The sequence below is a fragment of the Caloenas nicobarica genome, chromosome 3 (assembly GCF_036013445.1).
Source record: "Caloenas nicobarica isolate bCalNic1 chromosome 3, bCalNic1.hap1, whole genome shotgun sequence".
In the NCBI taxonomy this organism is placed as follows: domain Eukaryota; kingdom Metazoa; phylum Chordata; class Aves; order Columbiformes; family Columbidae; genus Caloenas; species Caloenas nicobarica.
The window spans coordinates 111,362,980-111,373,404 of NC_088247.1; positions in this window are offsets into that span (position 1 = coordinate 111,362,980).

Genomic DNA, 10,425 nt, shown 5'->3' on the forward strand with positions numbered 1-10,425 from the left:
CTAGCACTAAACCGTGTCCCTAAGAACCTCGTCTAAACGCCTTTTAAACACCTCCAGGGCTGGTGACTCCACCACTGCCCTGGGCAGCCTGTTCCAGTGCCTGACAACCCTTTCCGATAAGAATTTTTTCCTAATATCCAATCTGAACCTCCCCTGGCGCAACTTGAGGCCATTTCCTCTCATCCTATCACTTGCTACTTGGGAGAAGAGACCAACCCCCTCCATGCTACAACCTCCTTTCAGGCAGTTGCAGACAGCGATCAGGTCTCCCCTCAGCCTCCTTTTCTCCAGGCTGAACAGCCCCAGCTCCCTCAGCCGCTCCTCATCAGACTTGTGCTCCAGGCCCCTCACCAGCTCTGTCGCTTCCTCTGCGCTCTCTCCAGCACCTCAATGTCTTTCTTATGATGAGGGGCCCAAAACTGAACACAGGATTCGAGGTGCGGCCTCACCAGCGCCGAGTACAGTGGAAATAGCAGGACTGTTCTGCTTCCATCAGGATATATCCAGGGGAATGATGATTTTTGGTGGCTTGGAGGAGAGGGGAGTAAAATAAGAATAGATATTCACAGAGCTATTTTATTACTGAAGGTAAACATGAATGATCCTTGTTTTATGATGGATTCAAATATAGCTAAACTAGAAAATACTTTTTCCTCAAGGAGACCTGTCTGTGTCACTGTTGAGTTAAAAGCAGCAGTGAGATCAACACAGCCTTTTTATTCCAGTTAGCTTTTGTGCCTTATAGGAGGCCCTCATGGTGTTATGAAGAGTTAATAATGTAAAAACAAGTTCTGCTTGTTCTTTTATTGGGTAAATGTAGTCCCCTTAAAAATGAGGTAATCTGTTCACCAGGTTTTTCAGCCCCCTTAAGGCCTGATTTCTTCAGAGGAGAAAGGATGCCATTCTTAAGTGGGCAGGAAATTATTTTCTGCGCAACCAGAATGAAAGAGCAGCTTGTGCCTTTTACTATGGGGACTGATAACATTTGTGATTTTACTGTACCTAATATGGCACATCAACTCCCTTTTCCTGGCCCTCCTCCTCTCCCAAAATCATATTTAGCTACTTCCCTGGGTGATCATTCTCTAGTATGACTTTCCAAACTCAATTATCTCCGACTAAATAATCTAAAGCCTGGTTTAATTTCATTCTGTCCCACTGGGAGAACTACAGAGAAAGATGGCTAAACAAGCATGAGTTCTGAGAAATCCATTTGGCTTTTGAGCTGATGAATGATGTGGTACTGACAACAGATACTTTTCAATGAACATCTCCAAACATAGGTATGCCACTGGGAATCTGCATTAAAAAAAAAAAAAACAACCAACCAAAATACCTGAAGACCTTCAGAAGAAATGAATAGGAAAGGATATTAAAATAATAGCAGCAGATGGAAAGGGAGAAAGAGTTAACAACATACCAGAATTTCAGGGGATGCTGTATGTGTGTACTTAAAGGCAGTGAGGGCAGCGAGCTTTGCTAAGTGCTCCTAGAAAATAAAGTTTTAAACACAAGTGAAGGTTATCCCTATTTTACAGATAAGACAGAACAAGAAAAGTTCAGTCCTGTGAAATGCTGTTTGGAGTTTGTGTTGCAACCTACAGAAAAAAACCCATGTAATTCAGCACATCAAAAATACATGAAAAATACTCCTTACGAAGTATCAAAACAAAAAGAAAAGAGGTGATGTAGCTTTTGTCATACACCATGTGTCTGCACAGAAGTGACCATAACTCAGCAATGCTACCTGGTTTACATTTGAATTAGGTAGCTCAGGCTTGCTGGCAAGACAGCTCTACAAGCAAATAATTTTGCAAAGGTAAAAAGTTATTTTTTAGCTTTTTTGACCTGACTGTCTTAAACCATGAGGCTTCCCCTATAATCAGCCTAGTGACAGAGATGCCTGCGCTGCTAGCTGGTCTGTTTGGGGGTGAAGCAATGCAGCCTGCGGTCACAGATATACATGTTGTGTTGTGTCCTAGCCAGACATGGGCCCCAAAGGTCTGAGCTGTGAAGGCACTAGCAGTATATCGCAGTTTCAGTGATAAACATCTGAGTGTATGCCTGCTAGCCTAATAAATAACAGAAGAGTTTAAAAATAACTTTTTTAATTTGAGGAAACACAAAAAACTGCATTAATGTTAGGTAGGTTTCTGAGCTTTAAAAAGTACAGTCTATATTTGTTATCTTGTCAGTTGCCAGTAGGTCCTGTCAGGCTCAACAACTATAATGGTGACTTTTGCACTATCTAGCAGATCTTGCTTCTATAGAAAGTGGCAAGATTATGAATCTGTGCAAGATTTCCAATGAGATTGCCTGAAACCTGTTTTTGCTGTTATTGCCGTGGTCCTGATCTGGCTAAAACCCTTAAAGTAGGAGGAATGTTAGTCTCATATTCTCCCCTAATTAGGCACAAGGAACAGATTTATATGAACTAAAAGTATGGCAGGGTTTTGATTAAATCAGATATTCATGGGAAACTCAGCGTTTTTTTCATAGTATAAGCTGGTGGCCTGTTGCAGTTCAGCCTTTAAGGACTTTCCTTTTGATTACTTTTTCAGAATGGAGGGAAGAATTTTCCCTGACCTGTACAATGTTACTCCTTTTCCTGATGCCAGTGGCTTTGAGCGGGGGGCCCTGATCTCTCAAACACTGATTTTCTTGTGTTCCCCAGTTCTGAAAACCTGTCAAGCATACAGTCAGGTATCCTGCCAGCACTTCTGTTGCAGTCAGTGGGACTTTGCAAAATTGGGCTCTGCTCTTTGAAAAACTGTGAAGCAATCCAGCTTAGCAGTCGGTGAAGTATAAAACTGAGTAGTGGGTAAAGAAAAGGCCAGTGGAATGCAGACACCACAAGAAATGCATGGATTTGCTATGTGAAGTCAATTTCCAGACTCAAGGTGTGAATCTGTGATATTTGGCAGCATTGCATTTTCAGCAGATGGCCAAGCATCCTACGTGTCCCTGTGAAATAAAATTGTGCACGCTAATATTTTTGTAACACAGATGCTTAAAGTATTCCCTGAAGACAGAATATATACTCTTTGTTTTTACTAATTCTGTTTAATTTTCTTTAGACTGAGGCATACAGGTTTTTTGTCAATTTAATGAACAGAATTTTTCTGGTTTTCTGTAGGGAGGGTTGGAGAACACCTACTCCAGTTTCAAGCAGAAGAGAAACTTCAAGGCTCAGAACACCAGGCCATCTTCATTGACAAGTCAGAGCTTCCTGCAACAGAACGATATAAATCTGTGCCATAAGGAGCATAAGAAGGAAAAACGTTTAACTGTGATTTGACTGTAACAGTTACAATGAGCATCTGTATAAATAGTGTAAGTGTCCAGCTTTTGTGATGAAACTGTATTTGGCCTTTTCCTTTTTTAATGGAAAGGCATTCCATGACTGAATTTTTTTGTGCTTATCCACATATGAATAGTTAAGGTAGAAATAACCAGATTTCCAATTCTCTGCACTTCAAAATAAGCTACTGAAATGCCAAAGTGGAAGAAATAGGCCCATAATTGCGCAGCATATTAAATCACTGTTTTATTTCTCGCCACATATGCTAGTTTTAAATAAAACAAAAGTCTCTGAAAATCCGCATGAAAGCTTTAAATCAGAGGAATATTGGATCTTTGTGTATCCACAGTAGTCCAACTAAGTTGGTAGACACTGGCTTGGCTCCCAGACCAAAGCTCCTGGGGCGCTCTGGCAACAGCACTAAGCCATAAACACCAGATGCAGTATATCTAACGGAATTAAATATCAGTGGTTTTTTACAGTTGGCATTTCAGAAACACTGAGTTCATTTAAATGATGCCAGTGGTTTATCTTTGCACCTGAATAGCAATTGCTGTGTTTCTGAATGTGCTGGTGTGGAATCTCACAAATACTATTTCCCCTGGCGCGCCTGTGCTACTGCATGCTTCTATAGCCGTAAGTGTGCAAGCAACAGAAACTGCTCTCCTCTTTGCTTGCCCCTTAGTACCTGCCCAGTTTTTTAGTAGAAGCACTGTAAAACATGTAAAAAGTGCTGGTGAGCTGAGGTATGTGCAGGCAAACAGAGTATAGCCTCGGTTTCTCCTCACGTCCTCAGAATGAAGTGACATATTGGGAGTTTTAACAAATTACAAATGTCATGAAGACTCTAACATGTGTGTCTGAACGGATCATGTTATTAGTTGTGACAGTGTCTGCCAGAACAATTTCGCAGCTGTGCTCCTGGCTTGCAATTACCCCAGGACAATCTTTTCTCTGTGTCACTTGTACACTAGTTCCTGGTGTTCATTTAACACCTACAGGATATTTGTGTCTGGTAAACAATTATTGTTGCTGATGAGACCTATCCAAGGCCCTGTTTCAAGTATTACGTATCACTACAGTCATTCCGTGCTGTGCTGGTTCGACTGAAAGCAAGTTAATTTTCTTCATGCACTTAAAAGCTTTTATTTTTTGTGGCTAGCATGGTGGTTGTTTGGATTTAGTTTGAGAATGAACAGATAATGCCCTGGGTCAGAATTAATGTTTTTCTTCAAGTAACTTTCCAGTGGTTTTGAGTTGGAACAAAGACAGTGTAAGAGCTTGCTGTTATCTTAGGGAGTCAAGGTCTTTCTGAGCTCTCTGGCTACAGGTGTGAGGCAGTGAGGAAGGGAGGCGTGGATGGGGCAGAGCTTGACTGACATCCAGATTGATTAATAAGAATGTTCCATGCTGTTAGCATCATGCTTCATATTTACGGAGAGTTGGATTTTCTGGCTAGGGACATGGAGACCCGTTCTGGTTTCTGCTCTTAGTGGAGTTCTGTTCAGGAGTTTCTTTAGTTTGGCTTTTTGCCATCCTGCCCTTTTGCAGAGACCTCTGGGCATTTCAGCCTTTTTCTCTCTTCTCTCCCCAGGATTGGCTGTTTGGGACCAGGTGCTGCTTCCTGGGACTGGCTGCTCGGCATGGACAGAGTTCATGAGGAATTGCATTGAGTATCTTTTATATTATATTTTCATTTTACATATAGTAGTAGCAGTGGTATTTTAGTATTATTTTGTTATTTTATTAAACTGTGTTTATCTAAATCTATGAGTTTCTCCCTTCCCATTCAATTCTCTCCCCTATTTGGGGGAGATGAGTGAGTGAGCAGCTTTTGTGGTTAGATTGCTAGCTCAGGTAAAACTGTGACACATGCATTAGATATATCTTGGCTATTTTAGTCTTAAGCGTGAAAACAGCAGAACAAAAAAGAGCTATTACTTGCTGCTGTGGATTGATTTTCTTCTTGCTGTACTTGGCATTTAGTTGGAACCACTGCCTGGCTTGTTTTATTTTGTTGATTTGTAGTTTTGTCAAGCATGTTCGAAAACTCTCAAAGCTTGTATGGCTATTAAACAAGTTTTACCATTTGTGTTGCAAAAGTATTCAAGATTTTTGTGATGCACAAGGAGGTTGCTGTTGAGTGGATGGATTTTTGAGCCAGATTCTCATTTCTGTGAAGATCCTTGACATGCCCTTAGAGGACTTTGTGCATGACCTGGCCAGTGCAGAGAGGTCCTCTAGTTTCAAAAGGTGGCTGTGGAACAGCCAGCGAACACCATGTTATAACAGGGTGGTGAAACACTGGCCCAGGTTGCCCAGAGAGGTGGTAGATGCTTCATCCCTGGAAACATCCCAGGCCAGGCTGGATGGGGCTCTGAGCAACGTGATCTAGTTGAAGATGTCCCTGCTCATGGAAGGGGCTGGACTAGATGGCCTTTGAAGATCCATTCCAACCCAAACTATTCTATGATAACACCGCACACAGGCTGGGTACATTTTCATTTGTCTGATGACAAGCTTTGTCAGCAAAGTGATGTTCTTCCTCTGCTTCCAGACCTTGTTGGGGCTAAATTCTGCCCCAGTCGTACCTGTGAGTCTGGGCAGGACTTGAGAGTAATTTAGGCTTGAGATTTGTTTTTTCAGGACGTATGCAGGGACGTGGTGGGGTCTCTCAGTAATTCTCAGCAAATGCTGTTTTTTCTGGTGTGTGGTTGGAATAGCTGCACTGTTCTTTGTGCAGAAATGTGCACTGAGACTCCTGCTTTGACTCTAGAGTCACTTTGCAGCTTGCAGGGAGTTATGTGTGGGAGAATCTTTATGGCAGAGGCTCTGATTGCTTCAGTCTTGGTCTCATCTTTGCTTGCATAGGTAGGTGAGGTGACCTTTCCTGTGGTAATTTAGGTGTCTAAATATTACTTGTACAATCCAAACTACTTAAAGAGGCTTCAGCTCTATGGTGGGTTCCCCCGGCAGGCTGTTTATGGGAAGGAGTAATGTGCTGGCTGCATGTGTCTGTCTTCCTTTACTGATTACTGGTAGAGTCTAGTTGTTTTGTTAAATCAAAATGCCCAGGTGTTTGAAAACTGAACAGAGATCTTGAAAATTTACTGTTTAAAAAAAAAAAATCTAAGCTCTCCCAGAGCTTGTTTTGTGGATCTCAGCTCCCCCCAGATGGTAGGGCTGTTTGTATTCCTGGGCATCACACCAGATGCTTTACCTGTACTCCTGGGATACGGACCCTGAGAGTACCAGTGCTTTTTATTGCAGATTCCAAAGATGGCACACTATTTAAATATTTACCTCTGGGGTGGCATATGTCAGTGTGATGATAAACCCATGCAAAGGCAGGGTTCATTTTGCTCTTGCATGATGCTGACAGTACCCTGTAATAGCTGTTTTGCAAAGAGGGTGGTTGTTTAGTTAAGAAACTAATCACAGGGTTGAGTGTTTTTTTAATTTTTAGTTTCTAAATTCCTATTTAGACAGTTACATAAATACCTAATTTCAAAAGTCAAAGTTTGTCAAAACATCAACGCAACTTAAGTGGGAGCTGCAGTAGCACCCTAAATTGAAGCCAGATATTTAGATTCTCTGATATGCATTTGGATGCCTAAACTTGGATTTCCAAACAAGAGCAAACTCTCCCTCTGCTTTGAAGTTTTGCTGAATGTGAAGGTAAGTGTTGTGTTGTCAGGTCAGCATCCATGTGTTTCCCTTTATCTGTTTTTCATCTCCAGGCCAACACTTCCTCCTTGTGAGAGTAAAGGATTGTGAGAATGACTGGAAATCTCACAAGTCTTGCTGCCTATGATTAAGGCACAGAAGCAGAGTTTGGGTTCAGAGCCTTTAGCTTTGAACATCATGGCTTATGCTTTTGGGGATGTTAGTACAGCACCACTGCAATCTACAGTATCTCTCTGTGGGGATGCAGATTTCGCTGCATATTTATTTTTGTTCCATAATCTGTTAGCTTTAGGCTCTTTGCTGTGTTTCCAAACAAAGCAAACTTGACTCAGGTTCTCATCGAATAGTAAGAAGAAAGTGTGTCGTGACTCTACTAAGTTCCAAAGAGTGCTTAATTCTTTCTTTATTACATTTTCAGTTATTTAAGACAGGGGCTTCTTATTTGTGGGTACGTGTTGGCTACTTGCACCATTGTACCTCAGTCTCAGCTGTGATACTTGTTGCTGTTGTATGAATGATCTTTTTGAACTCTGCAGTCTGCTGTCTTTGAAATGTAAATTTTCTATTTGTCATTTGAAAATGGAGTTTCTTATGTAACCAGAATCTATGAAGTGGTACTTAAGACTGGAGAAAGCCTAAAGGGATTTTTAGTATAAAGATATTAGTTAAAATCAAGGAATTCCTTTCCTACATGCTGCATTGTTCCCATTCATGGTGGAGGAGCAAGACTGAAGGATCAAATCCAGCTGGCTTGCTTGTCTTCTGTCTCTCTGAAATGCTTAATTACAGGACTCAATTAGAGGCAATTTTTTCCCTCAGACTCTGTCTACAAAGTCTCACCTGCCTTTATGAAATATTGAATTTACAGCAGCAGGATTTATTACAATGGTATATGAAAACATTAAATGCTGGTGCAGCAGCTCTAGTTAGAAATGCAGAGTTCACTGTGCAGGCAAAATACTGGTTTTAAACTGCAGCATCCACATCAAGAGGCAAATACAGACCATGTTTATACATGTCTGAAGGGCAACCAGAGTTATCAGTGAGGAAAACTACAATCTGCTGTGAAGTGCCACTGCACTGTGATTTTCTTTAATTTCAATTAGCACAGTTTGGGCCAGATTTTTTGCCTCTGTAATGTCACTGAGTTACAATGGTTTAGTTGAGAGGGAAGACCTGTGCTGAGGTGCTGTGGACTTTGTGTTACAGTGTGGCAATTACGTATTTTGCCATCATGGTCAGTAAGAAGTGATTAAAACAGAAGGTAGACATCAACCAAATCTATTTCTCCTTGGCTAGTCTGTTTCTATTCAGCTAGTTGCTTTAGCTTTTCAAAAATCATTAATATCCACTAGGTCTTGTCCAATGTAACCTGGCACATCTGTGACTTTCCTAAAATCCTCTGTGTAAATCAGCAAGTAAATCCCAAAGTCAGGACAACCATGTCCAAACCACACCTCTCCAATGACAAAGACTACTCAGCCTGCCTGGGCAAACCTACCCTGCTGCTCAACTGTCTGTATCATTAATGAAATGCAGTCCTAATATCTAGCCTAAGTTATGCTTTTTTTCAATTAGTCCTTCTCATCCTACCCATTCTGCACATGCAGCTACTTAACTGCTGCTTTCTGCAGCTACCTTGTCATTTCTGTATTGTATGTTACCTCATCTGCTGTTCTGTAAATAAAGCAAAGCTAGCTGAACAGATCCATGTCTGTTTATGCTAGATGTTTACCACAGTACGTCTCACCTGATTTCCTTGAGAAGAAATCTAATGGGCAGAGGGGGGAAAAAATTAGGAGATTAATATACTAGAAGAGTTTTGGTGTACATTGCAAATTGCTCACTGTGGTACCAGACAGCCCTCATTGATCACACCTAAAGAACATATTCTTTCCTTGAACATTAAATGTGGCAACCCACTGTACTCGGACTCAGGATTGATACTGCTGTCCTGCAAGGATAATTAGGAATTTACCAGCCCAGATTAACAGACACTTTGAAAGATAGGAGTATGATTAACTTCATAAATACATATTATGAAACTATGGGCAGTGTTCTAACTGTAACGTGTTTTCCCTGAAGGAAAATATGCCTGAGTAAAGAAATTAGAAAGAACTTGATGCCAAATGCAGAATGAAGAGAAATTCATATAAGGCTGGAGTCTGTCCACATTTTTTTTGAGTGGTCCTTTCCTTTGAAGAATTAGGTAAGTTATTTATCTTCATTTTATTACCCCCTAATCTCCAAACTTCATATCACTTTTCTAAAACACACTAGCATGTGTCATGTGCATATATAATGTAACATTCCCTGGGATACTCGTTACTGCTTTATAGTCACTGCAGGTGAATTTGTTTATAAAAAGGCAAGTAGCTACTTGAGACAGAGGGAATGCAAGTCAGTATTTGCTCCTGTGCTGAGTGTGTTATAGTATAAAGGAGACTATTTGTGTACAAAGCTGTAAGATCAAAGAAACTTGAAGATTAATTCAAGCAATCCTCATAATGATTGTTTATTACAAAAGCCTCAGTTATCAGGCATGGAGGGCCTTTAACATCAGATCTGGGTTAGCTGCTTGAGTTTGCAAATTAGCCTTAAGGCTGTTGGTACCTCCAACTTGACATTCACAGAATCACAGAATCACAGAATGTTAGGGATTGGAAGGGACCTCAAAAGATCATCTAGTCCAATCCCCCTGCCAGAGCAGGAAAACTTAGGTGAGGTTACACAGGAAGGCGTCCAGGCGGGTTTTGAATGTCTCCAGAGAAGGAGAATCCACAACCCCCCTGGGCAGCCTGTTCCAGTGTTCTGTCACCCTCACTGAGAAGAAGTTTCTTCTCACATTTAAGTGGAACCTCTTGTGTTCCAGCTTGGACCCATTACCCCTTGTCTTACTGTTGGTTGTCACCGAGAAGAGCCTAGCTCCATCCTCGTGACACCCACCCTTTATATATTTATAAACATTAATGAGGTCACCCCTCAGTCTCCTCTTCTCCAAGCTAAAGAGACCCAGCTCCCTCAGCCTTTCCTCATAAGGGAGATGCTCCACTCCCTTAATCATCTTTGTGGCCCTGCGCTGGACTCTCTCCAGCAGTTCCCTGTCCTTCTTGAACTGAGGGGCCCAGAACTGGACACAATATTCCAGATGAGGTCTCACCAGGGCAGAGTAGAGGGGAAGGAGAACCTCTCTGGACCTACTAACCACCCCCCTTCTAATACACCCCAGGATGCCATTGGCCTTCTTGGCCACAAGGGCACAGTGCTGGCTCATGGTCATCCTGCTGTCCACCAGGACCCCCAGGTCTCTTTCCCCTACACTGCTCTCTAATAGGTCATTCCCCAACCTGTACTGGAACCTGGGGTTGTTCCTGCCCAGATGCAAGACTCTACATTTCCCCTTGTTATATTTCATTAAATTTTTCCCCGCCCAACTC